This window comes from Macrosteles quadrilineatus, unplaced genomic scaffold (genome assembly GCF_028750875.1).
Source record: "Macrosteles quadrilineatus isolate MER2022 unplaced genomic scaffold, UCM_ALF_1.0 Scaffold_1__1_contigs__length_201487025, whole genome shotgun sequence".
In the NCBI taxonomy this organism is placed as follows: Eukaryota; Metazoa; Arthropoda; class Insecta; order Hemiptera; family Cicadellidae; genus Macrosteles; species Macrosteles quadrilineatus.
Window position 1 is genome coordinate 132,295,263 of NW_026542594.1, and position 15,183 is coordinate 132,310,445.

Sequence of the window (15,183 nt, forward strand, 5' to 3'; positions counted from 1 at the left end):
TGTCCGCGGATTCTGAAAACGATCAAAGCGATAATACCGCAATACTTAACATTATTGTTTCAGAGTTAAGTGAGATAAGTAAGAACTATTTATCCCTGTCAGAAAGACTTTCTGAATTCGGGAATGAAAATGCGGCAATCAAGCTCCAGTTACGTGATATGACAGATCATTTAACCTCTAAAGCAACTTCACTTGACGCTAGCGAATCAGCTAGAAATCATATTATGACGCCTACAAATGAGATAAAGAAGCCTTCCTCATTTGTAGAAGCTGTAAAAGGTGACAAAAATAATTCTAATATGCCCCTGCATCGTAACCAACAAACTCAAAGTAGGCCTACTAGCCCTTCTAAACCCGGCTTCAAGCCTGCCCAGCTTGAGCCTAGCCCTGGAGACAATGCAGCAGATCCCCTAGAAAGTACACCTATGCCTGTTTGGAAGCCACTGGCTAGCAGTGATACAAATTCTATCGAAATCGAAGGTGAATTGAATGATGGTGAATGGCAAACTGCAAAAAATAGAACTAAAAGGAAGGCCAAGCTTGGAACCTCCCAAAACCAATCTAGGCCTAGGCCAATAGACAATAGACAATAGACAATGATCTTTATTTACATATTCGTTGAGAACAGTACATGCGTCAGAATAATAATTAAAATTTGTTGATTTAATATGTTGTTAAAGCTGGTTGTCAAGGAATTCTTTTTCTGAGTAGAATGGCCTTTCTTGCAGCCATGTTGTTAATTGGTTCTTGAAACGGTGAGTTGGTTCATTTCTAAGTTGTTCTGGTAGGTTGTTGAAATACAGGGCCCCTTTGTACGATGGCTTCTTTTCAAAGAGACTTAGATGGTGAGGTGGTATTGCAAAGCTTGAGGCGTTCCGTGTATTGTGATGGTGAATGTCTCTGTTTCTTGTTTGGTTTGTGGAGATGGCATGGAGAATTGCCTCACGGATGTAAAGTGATGTCAGTGTGAGGATTTTTAGTTCCTTAAATGCATCACGACTGCTTTCTTGATATTGAAGGCCTGCTAGGCATCTTATAGCTCTTTTTTGTTGGATAAGTACTCTTTTTAGGTAGTTGTTGGATGTACTTCCCCAGACCACCAGACCATACCTGAGGTGTGACTCGACCAGGGCATGGTAGGCTGTTTTTGCGGTGTCCAGACCACCAACCTGCTTCATTCGCCTGATGACATGAATGCCAGAGCGTAGCTTCTTGCAGAGTTGGTCAATGTGCTGTTTCCATGTCAGTTTTGAATCCATGATAATGCCAAGATATTTGGTACTATTTTGTGCTTCTATCCCAGGGATTAATACGTTTGTGTCTTTATTTTTAGTAGAGTAGTTCAGCTGAACAGTTTTCTTTTCATTTAGAGCCAATTCGTTTACTGTACAATATAGTTTAGTCATGTTGAAGGTTATATTGATGTTTCGGTTTAAAGTTTCCGTTGATTTGTCGGTTAGTGTGATGACAGTGTCATCTGCATACATTGTGGTTTGGCAGTATTCTTGTAGCTGGTCTGGTAGGTCATTTGTGAGGAGGAGGAACAGGACTGGTCCGAGAACTGATCCCTGTGGTACTCCTCTCCGTATAGGGACAGTTTCGGAATGTATTTTATGGCGAGTGTTTTTTTCTACATGCTGAATCTCAACTAGTTGCTGTCTGCCATTAAGATAGCTGTGGAACCATTGTTTAGACTTTCCCTCAATACCCAGAGCTCCCAATTTTCTAAGAAGTGTCTTGTGGTTAAGGCAGTCAAAGGCCTTGCTAAAGTCCAGAAACAGACTTGTGACTGAGGAGCCGTCTTCTAGTTGTTCTATTATGTGCTCGGTGAGCTGTATTAAGGCAGTGGAAGTGGATCTTCCTTTAAGGAAGCCATGTTGCTGGCTGGTGAGCAGCAGGTTTTGGTCTAGATGGGATATTAGTCTGTTAAGGACGATTTTTTCAAAGATTTTAGAGAAGGTCGGTATAAGTGAAATTGGTCTGTAACTTTTAGCATCTGTGTTTGGTCCACTTTTATATTTAGGGTATACCTTGGCAGTTTTGAGCTGTGTTGGGAAGACCCCTTGTTTGAGAGACTTGGCCTATGCCAAATTCAGCTGGAAACCAAGTAAGTCTAAGTTATAGTCCTAGTAGTAAGTCAGGTTCCCAAGATGCTAAACATAAGAATAGGCCTAGAAATAACAACAAAAATCTGACAATTGTAGGCACTGCTACTTCGGAAAATGGCTCTAATCTAGGGTTGTGTGGGACAAAAAAGGCTTGGTTTCATTTGGGGAGAGTAGCTAAAGGGACCAGCTCAAATGATGTCCAGAATTTTGTTAATAAAACCTTTCCCGAGGTTAAATTTGAAATAGAGCAGCTTGAAAACAAAAGCCACAATGACAGTTTCAAACTTGGCGTTGACTTTGTACACAAAGATACGATTATGGACAGTAATAAGTGGCCTAAAAACACCACCCTGAAGCGTTTTTTATTCTGGAAGATTCGCAAAACGAGTGTAACCTAGATTTCTTAAATGATCTTACTAGGCCGAGGTCCAGGCTGCCTACTCCTGAAACAGGGCCTAGGCAAATAAATGTAAATAGTTTTAACTCTGACATGGTGATAGCCACCGTGAATGTTCAATGTCTTAGAACTAAGTTAACTGTTCTTGACCTGTTTCTAAATGAAACCAACCCCACTGTGTTATCTATAACTGAGCACTGGCTAAGATCGGAAGAATCTGAATTTTACTCCAGGATAGGACCTGATCTTGTTCTAGCCTCAATCTACACCCGACAAGAATTTATACATGGGGGGTCAGCGATCTTTGTAAATAGAAATATTAGTTTTAAGGAAATCTGTGTAAACAACTTTTGTATAGAAAAAACCATAGAAATTGTAGCCATTGAACTGCTGAACACTAGGCTAATAGTATTATCGCTTTATCGCTCTCCCGATGGTGATTTCCCACAATTCATAGAACAGCTGAATGATTGTTTAAACTTTATTTCTCATTCTGGAAAACAAATAGCCCTTGCTGGGGACTTTAACATACATCTGGAAAAACAGTCTAGGGAGGAAAATGTATTCTCCAATCTGCTCCGTACTTATGGACTTTACATTACAAGCCGAAAACCCACCAGAAATACTGCCTGCCTTGATACCATAGCAACAAATCTGAACACTTGGGAATACAGAACGTCTGTCGTTGACCCTACTGTAGCTGATCACTCTGCAGTGATTATGCAGATAAAACCAAGCGAAGACCCTGACCTAGTCAGTGGGCAACCTAAAGTCCCATGGCAGGCCAGCTACACTGTTTCCAAACAGATAGTCAGAGATGAGCTCCTGCCTGTTCTGAAGTATGAACTGAGGAAAGTTGATTGGGCAAATGAAACAAGTATAGGCCTAACTCAGAACCAACTGCCTTTTGATAGCTTTATCAGTGTTTTTAACTATAAATTCAATTCTATCTTTCCTACAACAATTTTCAAAAAAAAGTCAAATAGGCCTTGTAATGCCAGGCGTGGATGTGCGCAGCAGGATAAACCTTCGTATTCACCTTACCTACGTCATCTTAAAAACCTCGTTAAGATTATCAATGACCATGTCAAGTCCACCGAGTCACCGATTGAGAGAAATAAATTATTTGCCCTATATCTTAAAACAAATAGGCTGTACAGAAATAAAGTTTCTGAGGCCAAAAAGGCTTTCAATGTAAAAGTTATAGAGCAGTCCTCGAATAAATGCAAAGCTGCCTGGAGTATCGTTAACCAGCATCGACCAAAAAGGCCTAAAGTTGGCTGTTCTGCCAGCCCTGATGACTTCAACGGCTTCTTCCTTGATTCCGTGGATGAAATAGTGGCCAGCCTACCCTCCGTCAACTTTAACCCTCTGAACAACGTAGTGGGACCAGGTCTTCGAAACTGGCGTGAAGTAACCCCAGAAGAGATCTGTCAGATTGTTAAGAACTTAAAGAACTCTAAAAGCCCGGACATCTATGGGGTCTCATGTAATGTTCTAAAATCTGTAATCAGTGATATTGCCTCTCCTCTGTCATCGGCTATAAACAACTGTCTCAGGGATGATATTTTCCCGGATTCCCTCAAGATAGCGCGGACAGTTCCAGTCTATAAAAAAGGTGATACCGAAGAAATTAAAAACTATAGGCCTATATCTGTGCTACCAGTGTTGTCTAAGGTAATAGAGACTACGATCAAGAATCAACTATGCAGCTACTTTGAGTCGAACAACTTACTGAATGAAGCTCAACATGGTTTTCGTAGAGGGCGTTCCACAACAACTGCTGTTTTATCCTTGGCTTCCAGAATAACTGACACCTTTGAATCTGGAAACTCACTGGCTCTCACCCTCTGTGATTTGAGTCGTGCGTTTGATTGCGTGCCACACGACATTCTGCTTAGCAAGCTAAAATCATATGGGGTTGAAGGCACCACGCTACAAACAATCTCCAGTTATTTAACTAATAGGAGGCAAATTGTATCCCTGGAGGGAGCGAATTCGGCCAGTAAAGAAATCTCCTATGGTGTTCCCCAGGGCTCTGTCCTAGGGCCTCTCCTTTTCCTGATATTAATTAATGACCTAGGAATAGACGGACAGGCATTACTATTTGCTGATGACACAACATTGGTGACGGAAGGTAGATGTATTGAACGGGTTAAGAGGGAAGCAAGTACATTGCTGGAGACAACAATGGAGTGGTTCGCTTCAAATAAGTTAAAATTAAACGAGGACAAGACCCAACTCCTGATCTGCACTCTTGGGAGACAAATTGCTGCTGAAGAGAATCAACCAGTAAAGTTGCTTGGTTTCTGGCTTGACCAGAAATTAAACTGGGATCACCATATAGCCCAGATTTGCACCAAATTATCTCGAGTGATCTTCCTCCTCAGAAAGCTACGTCATGTGGTCACTGAGCAGTACCTTGTTACTGTCTATTTCTCGCTGTTCCACAGCCATATCTTGTATGGTATACTCATTTGGGGTCACGCTCCCGCATGCAGTAGATTGTTGATACTCCAAAAGGAGGCGTTGAGAGTGATAACCTCTACTGAAATAACAGGCAAAGATTTTACTCATAGGTCTATCTTTCAACGTCTCGGCATACTGACTGTTTATGGACAATATGTCCTCAATTGTCTGATACACGTACGCCAGAACATCTCTAAGTATGGAAGAAGACAAGATATACATCAGCATAACACCAGGAACGCTAGAAACCTCGACACCCCTCAATGCAGACTGTCCAAATCCCTGAATAGCTTCCCAGTGACCGCAATTAAACTCTACAATAGTCTGCCTGAAGAAGTCAGAAGTATGGATGTGGCTGGGTTTAAAACCTCAGTGAAGGAAAAACTTCAAAATAGGCCTATTTACACATTTAAAGAATTAGATGACGTGCCACTTTTTTAACTCGCCGCCATCTCAGTTTACTTTTTAAAATAAATTTGACGCAGTCCATCCGGAATCCCGGTCAGAGACGAAGCCTTCAAGTATTCAAGTAAGTATTCAAGTAATTACTGTTGTTAGAATTGAACTATTCCTAATTAATATTATTTCATTGTTTTTTATTCTTTTCCCTTCATCTATATATTAATACGCAAGCAGGTTTCTTTTCACAGTCATAACTCGATAACGGTTTGATGGATTTTAACGTTTGAGGTGTCAAATTGAAGGTATTTTCACGTAGATGTGCAAATACGTCTCAGAACATTAAGAAAGGGCATCACTTAAGTACAGTTAAGGGCTAAAGTTTGTGAACGGCAGCGGTATCTGTTGACATTAGATCAAACTCAATTCCCTTTGTTTACAACTAAACATATGGACGTAGTTTGAAATTGTTTTTAAGTTTAACCACAGACTGCAGGACTTATTACTTCCAGAGCAATGCCGGAATTTTTTATTTTTATTTAAACATCTGTTAACAAAGTCTGGTTCATAAATAAAGAGTTTCCTAGCGAGGCCTGACAACAAATCGTTTGTAATAGTTGAATTAATCTATACTTATTTAATACGCAAGCAGGTTTTTTGTGACAATTACTCCTCCGAAACTACTGAACCGATTAACATGTTTTTGGTGTCATTGGAAAGAGCGCAACGTTCTTTTTAGGAAAATAATTAGAGAGTGAGGCTCTGGGGCCCTTTAAAGTTTCATATTTCTCCATAACATTAACATGGGAAACAAAAATTGTTATGAAACTCCAGCTGTTGTCATAAATTAAAAGTGAGAAGAAGAACATGATTGTAAACAGTCAACAAGTTTGCTAATTTTAACAGTTTGCTACAAACATTTACTGACTTGGTTGAAATGAAATATTTACCATTTGAATTTGGGTTGGCGTAAATATTACAATGGAAAAAAGCGAGAGAACCTGGATCATTTTATATAGGCCTACTAAAAAGTAAACTGAATTAACACTGTTCTGTATTTCTTAGTAATCATTGAAAGAGCCAATTAGCAAACTATGGAAACATAGGAAAGTTATAGAACACCACCAAGGAGAAGAAATAAAAATAACGTTTTTTTTAGAAATTATAATCGTTATTATGGAGAACCTAATGCGGCTATGATGAGTATGGCTATTTGTAGAAAACACTAAAAAACAAGATCAGCTTTTGAAATAATAAGATATTTACAAGAAATTTTGATTATATCGATCTGTTATCTACATCTTGAGTATTTCCATAATCTTTGAGTTAAAGTCATCAGAAATTATGACTGTTATTCGTTTAAAAATAACGCCTGTAATACTTAGCAACTGCTGGAATTCGAGCAACCGGTACACTAGTACTTATTTAATACGCAAGCAGGTTTTTGTGACAATTACTCCTCTGAAACTACTGAACCGATTGACATGTTTTTGGTGTCATTAGAAAAAGCGTAACGTGAAGTTGTGCAGGAAACTTTCTGTTTAGGGAAATAATAAGAGAGTGAGGCCATGGGGCCCTTTAAAGTTTTGTATTTTTCCATAGGATTAACATGGGAAACAAACATTGTTATGAAACATCAGCTGTTGTCAGAAATTAAAAGTGAGAAGAAGAGCATGTTAATTGTAAACAGTCAATAAGTTTGCTAATTTAACAGTTTGCTACAAACATTTACTGACTTGGTTGAAATGAAATATTTACTATTTGAATTTGTCTTGGCGTAAATATTACAATGGTAAAAAGCGAGAGAGCCTGGATAAATTGATATACTAAAATCATTGTAGTTGTTAGCCTCCGGATTGCCAAATAATATTAAAAAAGGTTCAAATACCTGCTATTAAGCAATCCAAATTTGTTGTTAGAACAACTAGTTTCGGTGTCTGTGTGACACCATCATCAGGCTGCACAAGGACAGTTTTCTTTCTTCATACGAAGAGCGTCATATTTACACGAAAATAAATAAACATTTACAGACGACACAAACACGAACACGAGACATTTATGGCATGTTAAGAAGTACTTTTTGGGCATAACCGCCACTTGGTGTTCATCCCCAAAATGGGGGATTTTGGGGGAAACTAAAAAATTTCAAATACAAAGACCCATCGAGTGACCCCTCATTTTGAAGGTTCTAGTAAAAGAAAACCACCAACGCAAATTAGAGGTCTCTATCTCAGTTCAGTAAAAAATGGCAGCCAATTGAAATTCTCATAAGTTCTCAACCCCTAAATGGGGGATTTTGGGGGAAACTCAAAAATTTTAAAAGATAAGCCCCATCGAGTGACCCCTCATTTTGAAGGTCATAATAAAAGAAAACTAACAACGCAAACTATAGGTCTCTATCTTAACACAGTAAAATATGGCAGCCAATTGAATATAAAATTGCAAGTTATTTCCGATTTCTAAAGATTTCAATCAGCTTCCATTTTTTACTGGATTGAGATAGAAACCTCTAGTTTGCATTGTTAGTTTTCTTTTATCAGGACCTTCAAAATGAAGGGTCACTCGATCGGGCTTATCATTTAAAACTTTTGAGTTTCCCCCAAAATCCCCCATTTTGGGTTTGGTAAGCGGCTATTAGGCTTAAAAAGTACTTCATACCATGCCAAAAAGGTGTGTAGGGTTTAGTTTTCCTAGTGTGAGTCGCTACAAAATTTACAGGGGGTCTCCAGACTTGTTTGTAAAGCTGTAAGTTAAATTTAACTACTGAGAATTTCAATTGGCTGCCATTTTTTACTGGATTGAGATAAAGACCTCTAGTTTGCGTTGTTGGTTTTCTTTTACCAGGATCTTCAAAATGAGGGGTCACTCAAAGGGTCTTTGTATTTGAAATTTTTGAGTTCCCCCCAAAATCCCCCATTTTGGGGATGTACACCAAGTGACGGTTATGCCCAAAAAGTACTTCATAACATGTCATAAAGGTGTGCCGAGTTTAGTTTTTCTAGTATGGGCCGTTAAAAAAATAACGGGGGTCTCCACACTTTTTACTAACTCTGTATATATATATATGTGTCCGTTAGCACGATAACTCAAGCAAAAATGATCCGATTTTGATGAAATTTGGTAGAAACGTGTAAACCTACATTTATTCTAACGAGTTCGCGAACCAGCATAATCGGACCATGGGAACGGGGGTTTATGGGGGGTTTTATGGGGTAAAAATGGGTTTTTCCCATTTTTTACCCTGAAAAAAAAATTGCAATTTCTTTTTAAACCATTTTGTAGAGCTTTAAAAAATAAATAATTTAGTATATTGAAGCGCTGATGTATGCCTAACGATCACGGAGAATATTAAAAAATAGTGTAATTTTAAATTCCCATGTTATTCTTATGGAGAAAATGAAAACTGTTGTAGTTTACTACTCAGTTGCTGTCCAGAGTTCAATGTGTGCGGACCTGTTATCAGTTGGCTCGCCGCATATCTAGTCAACGTCTATTCCTGTCTGCATAACCTATAAACTGTGCCGGTTTATTCCCCAGTTATTACTTTTTTGTTAATTTAATTGCGTGTGACAGACTAAAAATGCCTGCAAAGTGTGTGAAGTGTAGTGTAGACTTCAAACAGAGTGATTTAATCGCTAAATGTTCTGACTGTGGTTCGGAATTCCACCCCACGTGCACTGCGTTAGGCTCTCAAAATCATACTAAAACTAAGCTTAAGTCATATAAGTGTGAAAACTGTGTGATGGAGAGCGAATCTTCTAATTCTCAGCGAAGTAACGACTCATCTGCCGCCGTCGACAAGAGAACCTTGGTTGAGGCCCTGAGCAGTTTCAAGATGGATTTGAACAACCACACGGATGCTGCAGTTGGTAATGTAATATCACGTCTAGATTCCTTAAAAGAAGATATGGAAAAACTTAATATCAAATTTAACACCTTAGATCAAAGCCAGCAGTCGTTGAACGTGCGCTGTGATGAGTTAGAAAAAGTCAATGCTGCACTAGATAATGAGGTACGGACGCTACAGGTTCGGCTCAATGACGCCGAGCAACATTCTCGCTGTGCGAATATTGAGATTGTAGGCATACCTGAGACAACCGGTGAGAACATCTATGATGTCTTGCGGAGACTTGCCGCTGTTTTGGATCTAACCTATAGAAGAGAGGACGTGTCGATCGCTCACCGCCTACGACTATACTCCAAGAAACAAGCGCACCCTCCTATCATAGCGCAATTTATCTCAAGAACTGTCAAGGATCAATGGTTAACAGCTGCGAGGAAGAAGAGGAATCTGAAGTCGACCGACTTGTCACCCATCCTACACCCGAGCGATGTTTACGTCAATGACCATCTAACAGCCTCCAACAAACAACTCCTAGGACGTGCGAGGGGGATGCAGCGCGACGGCCTCATCCACTTCGCTGGGTACTTCAATGGCAAGATCCTGATTAAGCCAAGAGAGAAGGATGCTGCGATTAGGATCTGTCATCAGGAGGAGTTAGACAAATATCAAGTTGGCAAGGTCCTGGTCAAGCCAAGAGATAAGGATGCTGCGATCTGTCATCAGGAGGAGTTGGACACACATCAAGTTCAATCTAAATAGGAACGCATTTCATGTATGTAGGCCTTCTATATAATTTTAGTAAAGTATTTCTAATAAGTTTATCTTTAATTTAAACAACAATCATAAGAAATTCAATTTTAATTTTTTTCAATCGATGAAAATATGTATTATTATTCTTTGTTCTGTTTTAATTGTTGTCTAACTCATCTTGGTACATAAATGAATAAATTCTTAATTATAAACGATTTAATCAACCTTTTTAAGTACAGATGTTTTACAAAGCAGTTATTTGATATTGTGTTATAGTTTAGTTAAGATATTCGTAATTGAGATGCTAGCTGCCTTATACCTTACAAATTCATTATTCAATCATTAATTTTAAAACATACGTTAACCAATTTTATGCAATTAAAATCAAATATTTTTCACCATCTTATTGTTAAATAATAAAAAGCAAAATGCTAATCTTTTTGGTTTTTTAAGGGGAGGATATAGCTTAATTGTCATTCATAATCTTATAGTATAATTTGATTTATAATCTTAGTAAATCATTATCGGATTTTCCAATCATTTTACCCAGTTAAAAAATGTTTTCCCGCTGAAAGCTTCAATCTCTTTTGGTTATTACAATCCTAAAAATAAGGTTCATTAGCTTATAACATTATGATATTATCAAATCAAGGACACCATATATCATTCATTATCATTCATTATAATTCATTCCAATCTCTTTATCTTAATACTGTAGTTTAGTTTTTAAGTGATTTAATTGTTTACATTTGATAAAAGTTTTGAATTGTTTACATTATTTGACATTATTTTTCTTACTGTTATGGCACACTAGTCTAATAATACACAATTGCAGACAGGAGACAAGGCAATGACCTATGCTGTGTGACACTGCTGATGATAATTTAGATAAACCATTTCACTGCTTAGAGTTAAGTTCCATTTCACAATATTCTGTTTTTTATGATCACGGTGCTGGTGGGGATGGTTTGTGTATTTTTCAAACCAATATTAGAAGTTTCAATAAAAACTCAGATGAGTTGCTAGTTTATTTAAATGATTTTATTTCTTCTCTAGATGTCATAGTGTTAACAGAGTGTTGGTTGGGGGAGGGAGGGGAGGGAACCGGTTTGGACGGATTTGACATGCACCAGACTGATACACATAAAAACAAAAATGACGGAGTCATTGTTTACACTAACAAAAGACTTTCTGCTACTGCAACACAGGTCACTTTAGGAGATGTTTACGGGTTGAGTATAGCCTTCTCGTTTGATAAAAAACAAATGTTAATACTTGCTGTTTATCGTACCTTTGATAGTAACCCAGACAGTTTTGTGAATGAAATTGAAAATTATTTTAATAGAATCAATAAAAATGTAAACTGCATTTTCATGGGAGACATTAATTTTGACCTTATTAGAAAAGATTGTATAACAGAAAAATATTTGGATTGTCTAATAGGAGGAGGATTTGTACAATGTATTGACAAACCTACAAGAGTGTCTGGGGTATCCGAGAGCTGCTTGGATCACATTTTTGTAAAATATAACGACGAATGTGATATTAAATCAGCTGTGATTCAAACGACCATCACTGATCACTACAGCACTGGCCTCACTATTACTAAACCCACTACAACACAACCTGCTTTGTCACAAGACACTACTCCACACACGTACATAGACCATACGTCACTATCACACCTACTGACACATTCTAACTGGGCCCCTGTTTTAAACTCAAACGACATTAATTTTTGTTCTAGCCATTTTAGTAATATAATTGTTAATTGTATAAATTCTTCAAAGAAATTAGTTGGTAACAAATCAACAAGGCTCAATAAACTCAAACCATGGATAACCGTTGACTTAATCAGACAGATCAGATTTAGAGATAAAATCAGCAAAAGAGTTAAAAGACAACCCTTTAATTTAGAATTGAAACAATTTTACCATAATTTAAAGACAAATGTTAATACTAACTTAAAGCAAACCAAACGTAATTATTACCGATCAAAACTTAATGAAGCATCTAAAAATCCCAAGAAACTATGGGGATTAATCAATGAACTGGCTGGCAGGGTAAATAAAAAAGAACCCTTTCCTATTGGAAAATTTGTTTCTAGCTCGCAATCACCGATTTCTACAACATACAAACAAGTAGCAGATGAGTTCAATGAATTTTTTTCGGAAGTAGGTAAATCACTCGCTGACGCAATTGATTATAGTGGGGACCCAGTTTTGAATGACTCTGACTACCGCCTTGATTGCGACTTTACGATTCAACCAATCACTGAACTAGATCTCCGACGCTATGTCTTCAGTTTAAGGGGAGGGTCTGCTCCGGGCTATGATGGTGTATCGGCCGACGTCATAAAAAATAATTTTAATATTCTGTGGGAGCCGCTGTTACATATAGTCAACTTGAGTATCACCACAGGATCCTTCCCAGAATGTCTTAAATTAGCCAAAGTATTTCCTCTATACAAATCAAATGACATCACAAATAAAACTAATTTCCGACCGATCTCCTTGCTTAGTGTTTTTACTAAGGTGATTGAAAGAGTGGTGAAAGACCAATTAGTTACTTACTTACAAATCAATAACATACTCAGCGAGCGTCAGTACGGGTTTCGTCAGGACAAAAATATTTCAGATGCGTTGTTCGATATTAATAAAGAATTAAATTCTGCGATTTCAGTAAAAAACCATCCAGCATTAATTTTCCTTGATTTAAAAAAAGCTTTTGATTCTGTTGACCGTTCAAAATTATTGAGAAAAATGGAATACATTGGTATTCGCGGAAACTCCCTTGCATGGTTCCAAAGCTACCTTTGTAACAGATCACAATTTGTTTCCATTAATGACATTACTAGTAATGTATTGCCAGTAGACTATGGTGTGGTCCAAGGCAGCAACCTTGGGCCAGTTTTATTCTTAATTTATATAAATAATATTTCAAGATTAAACATCTTTGGTAAAATCTTTTTATTTGCCGATGATAGCCTAATTTTCTTGCAAGGAAGGACCTGGCCCGAAGTGTATGACAGAGCCACACACGACCTCATGATAATTAAGAAGTGGTTAAATCAAAATGTTCTTTCATTAAATGTTTCTAAGACAAAATTCATGCCTATATCTATTAGTAAGAGTACAGACTTTAATCTAGGCAATCTCACAATCCACGAATGTGACGATTATCAAAGTAAATCTTGTGGATGTGAAAGTATAGAAAAGGTCAATTCTTATAAATATCTAGGTGTATTGTTTGACGAACGATTAAAATGGATAGATCACGTTAATTATGTTAGAAATAAAATTAGGAAATTAATTTTTGCCTTCAAACACATGAGAGATATTTTGACTGTTAAGGAATTAAAAATGGCTTACTTTGCTTTTGTTCAATCGTTACTTTCGTTTGGTATTATAGCTTGGGGTGGCTGTTATAGGAGTATCTTGGAACCATTAAATATTGCTCAAAAATTGATTTTAAAAATAGGATTTGGGAAATGCAAACGTTACCCGACTGACGCTCTATTTAAAGAAATAGGAGTCCTCACTGTTCGCCAGTTGTACGTAAAATCAATATTAATAAACATCTATAAAAATTACAATAACATTTTTCAAAATATTTCACATTTATATAACACAAGATATTCTTCTAGAGTTGGAATCACCACAATTCAAGTGAATTATACTTTTTCTACGACTAATTCATACTATGTTTCACACCTAGTCTATCGTAACATATGCAACATTTTTAGGGATTTCAATTTTTTTGATTGTGACTCATTAAAGGTATTTAAATTCCGCGTTAATGATTTCCTATTCAGTTTAAATATCGACGAGGCCGACTCTATTATCACGGCGGACTACCGGCGCACTTGATCCGACCTTTGCACTGACTGACCTTGGCACTTTGTTAGGACTGTCCGCAGTCGAATTTACCACTCTCCTCCACCCCACTGTACTCTTTACCCTACAATCCACTCATCACTCTCTTCACTACCACCATTACACACGAAACTCACTCACACACACCCTCTCTCTCTCTCTCTCTCTCCTGGCCACCACAGAAATCTATAAAGCGCTATCTTAAGCACGGGTCACACTAGGCTGGTATCAGCGGCGAATTGAAAGAAGCCGCTACTGTCAACTTGATGTGACCACAAAATTCGCAGCTGGCATCGCTAGCCGGCGAGTATTTGTCAGCGGCTGGTGAAGTTGGACATGTTCAACTTTTGGTAGCGAGGCAGCGGCGACTAGAGGTCACGTGACCACTCGCACTTGCTGACACCAGCGAGCAGCGTAGTCTGACCACCTCTAGAAGCGTGCCAGTGGCGACCAAAGGTAATATGTGTAGATATAAAGTCAATGGTGATATGGTAATATCCAGCTTGGTTTAACACTAAAGGACAAAAGCAACTGTCTCATTTTTTTAATTAGAGGCTTAACTTAATTCTAGTAATGCCTGGAATGTATGTGGTGACTGGTGACATTCGTAAAACATTTTGGTATGTTTCTGATTCTTTTTTTAGTGCGTTTAAAAACGTGGTATTTTTAAAAAGTATTTTTATTTGTAAATTATTTGTAACCAAAACCTGATCCACTAACGTCTCTCCTTGCGGTTAAGCATCTTTTAATAAAATTATATCTCTTTCACACACTTCCTCAATATTAAGTGCTGGATGAGGACCCAAAAAAGGACACAATGGCAACAAGAACTTATTAGCTTTAAACTTTAAAGTAGTATTGTAGCATAGAAATTACTAAGCTAAGGTGGTCCCCGACCAGGTCGGGGAAGCAGGTTATTGATTTCATATAAATTTATTCCAAAACTAAACGTACGTGCTTGTGGGACGTTTCTTTATAGAAGTGAGAACATCAAATAAGCAGCTTACAGTGTTTTGTTACAAAACCTCAAAGCTGTTCTTTTCCTTCTTACACATCGTTAATATCGTGATCACCAGCGGCTGACAAGCAGCCTAGTGTGACCCGTGGAAAAGCCGCTGCTTGGTGGTGCTGGTGCCAGCCGCTGATCACCAGCGGCTGCCGAGCAGCCTAGTGTGACCCGTGCTTTACCAGCACTGTGTTCATGGAAATACATTCACTTATTTAACTAATAATAATAACGACCTATTGTCTTTTTTTAATTGCTATTCCAAAATTCAACAATTTTCTTTTTTCTATTTGACAGCAACTTAGCAGACGCACAGGTAGCACTGCCTATGTCTG

At 37.9% G+C, this 15,183-nt stretch overlaps 1 protein-coding gene across 5 annotated transcripts in view; it reads right to left on the bottom strand.

The window, feature by feature from the left end:
* The window catches only part of LOC128985163 (regulator of G-protein signaling loco), a 123,350-nt gene that overhangs the window by 22,696 nt on the left and 85,471 nt on the right, over positions 1-15,183 (bottom strand). The gene's annotated exons all lie outside the window — the stretch shown is intronic.